Consider the following 2,652-nt stretch of genomic DNA (forward strand, 5'->3'; position numbering starts at 1 on the left):
CTCTCAAGGATGTGCACTCTAGAAGAGGGATAAATATCAAACTATTATTAGACTTGGCATTATATTTTAAAAACTATTAGAAAATCAAGAATTTAACAAAATGGCAATTATAATCAGAGATTCTAATATAAGAGGGCTGATAAAACTGGTAGAACATTTGAATAACTTTTGTAAAAGCATCAACTGACAGCTAAGTAATAGATTATATTATTTAAACAGACATGGCACATTCTTTTAAAATTTCCAAGGAACATTAAAGGATAATATATTAGGCTACCAAAAAAGTCTTAATCCAAAAAATAGAGTATTGAAGGCTACAGTGTGACCCGCTGATATCAAATCTGGATCAAAAATGTTTCAAAACAAATGATAGACCTATTAAAGCTCAATGAAACAGTATATCCATATCCGTACAATGGAGTATCTTTCAGCAACAAAAGGAACAAACTGAGGCGTATAATCTCATGGAGTAATCTCAAAAACGTTATGCTGAATGAAAGACGTTGGACAAGATATCACATATTGATGATTCCATTTAAATGCAATGTATGGGGCTGCCTGGGTGGCTCAGTTGTTAAGTGTCTGCCTTCGGCTCGGGTCATGGTCCCAGGGTCCTGGGATCGAGCCCCGCATCGGGCTCCCTGCTCAGCGGGAAGCCTGCTTCTCTCTCTCTCACTCCCCCTGCTTGTGTTCCCTCTCTCACTGTGTCTCTCTCTGTCAAATAAATAAATAAAAATTTTTTAAAAAATGCAATGTATAGAAAAAGCCAATTTATAGAGACAGGAAGTAGAATAATGGTTGCCTCAGGTAGGGGATGGGAAGAAGGGTTAACTGTAAATGGGTATCAAAAAAAAACCCCAACAACTGTAAATGGGTATCAGGGATCTTACTGGAGGGATTAAAATGTTCTAAAGCTGATTTATGGTATGATGGTTGCACCACTTGGTAAAGTTACTAAGACAAACTGTACATTTGAAAGGAGTAAAATATACCTCAATAAAGCTGTTTTTAAAAAGTCACTGACAAGGACTCTTTGAATCCAGCTGCCACATGCGGAAGTCCAAGCTAGTCACTTATAGGACAGTCAAGGCACCCCAATGGGTACATGAGTGACCCCAGAGGAGACCAGCAGAAGAAATGTCCAGCCAACACACATAACCATTTTGGGCCTTCTGGTTCCTAGTTATCTTCACTGTCTATACGTCTAAAAAGCTAAGGTATTGTCAATGGAATTCTGGTGACCAGGTGTTACAAAGGTTCCTGAGGAGTTTGAAAAAAAAAAAACAAAAACTGATTTTGTTCTAATTCTCAACGAACTATTTCAATTAATGACCCTGAACAAATCATCTATGTTCGCTTGCCCTGGGCTACAATGACAAGACATTACAGCTGACCTTTGAACAACACAGGGGTTAGAGGCACCAAGCCCCCATGTGTAATTCTGACTCCCTCAAAACTTAACAATAGCCTGCTATTGATTGGAAGCCTTACCAATAACCTAAACAGTGATGAACACATATTTTGTATTATCTGTATTATATATAGTATTCTCACAATAAAATAAGCTAGAGAAAAAAATGTTAAGCATTTCATAAGGGGGGTGCACAACTCTTGATTTTGGCTGAGGTCATGATCTCAGGGTCATGAGACTGAGCGCCATGTTGGGCTCCACGCTGGGAATGGAGCCTGCTTAAGATTCTCTCTCTCTCTCTCCCTCTCCCCCTCTTTCCCCTTGCTCGCTCTCTCTAAAATAAAAGGGGGGCACCTGGGTGGCTCAGTCGATTGGGCATCTGCCTTTGGCTTGGGTAGTGGTCCCGGAGTCCTGGGATTGGGCTTCGTGTCAGGCTCCCTGCTTGGCAGGGAGTCTGCTTCTCCCTCTCCCTCTGCCCCTCCCCACCACTCATGCTCTCACGCTCTCTCTCAAATGAATAAATAAAATCTTTTCAAAAAATTAAAAATTAAAAACAAAAAAAATGGGGTGCCTGAGTGGCTCAGATGGTTAAGCGTCTGCCTTAGGCTCAGGTCATGATCTCAGGGTCCTGGGATTGAGCCCCGCATCGGGCTCCCTGCTCAGTGGGGAGCCTGCTTCTCCCTCTGCCTCTGCCTCTCTCTCTCTGACTCTCATGAATATATAAAGAAAACATTAAAGAAAAAACCTAAAAAATAAAACAAACAAAAAACAAAAAAAATTTCATAAGGAATATACATTTATAGCATAGTACCATATTGAAAAAATCTGCATATAAGTAGAGCCACGCAGTTCAAACCCATGTTGTTCAAGGGTCAGTTGTATAAAGCAGAGAGCTTACTTGATGGAGACAGCCTGTCTGGCTTTGAATCATGACTTAGCTACTTAATAAACAGTACATACTTCAACAACTGAAAACAAATTAATGACGAGAGCACAGAGTTCCAAAATATATAGGACCTGGTCAAAGTTATAACCAAAAGAAGACACAGCTTTAGATGCTTGTTATTAAGTCTAACTAAATAAGCTAATAAGATGTCAACTCAAGAATCAAGAAAAGAGCTAAAGTACTTATATCAAAAAAGAATTAGTTAAGACAAAAGCAGAAGTGACCAATTTGAAAAGAGTAAAAGTGATAACTAAAACTAAAAGCTATTTGAAAAAATAAAGTACATAAATATCAG

Source organism: Eumetopias jubatus, unplaced genomic scaffold, assembly GCF_037043125.1.
Source record: "Eumetopias jubatus isolate StellerSeaLion01/CBP00866 unplaced genomic scaffold, mEumJub1_p1.0 scaffold_3, whole genome shotgun sequence".
Taxonomy (NCBI): Eukaryota; Metazoa; Chordata; class Mammalia; order Carnivora; family Otariidae; genus Eumetopias; species Eumetopias jubatus.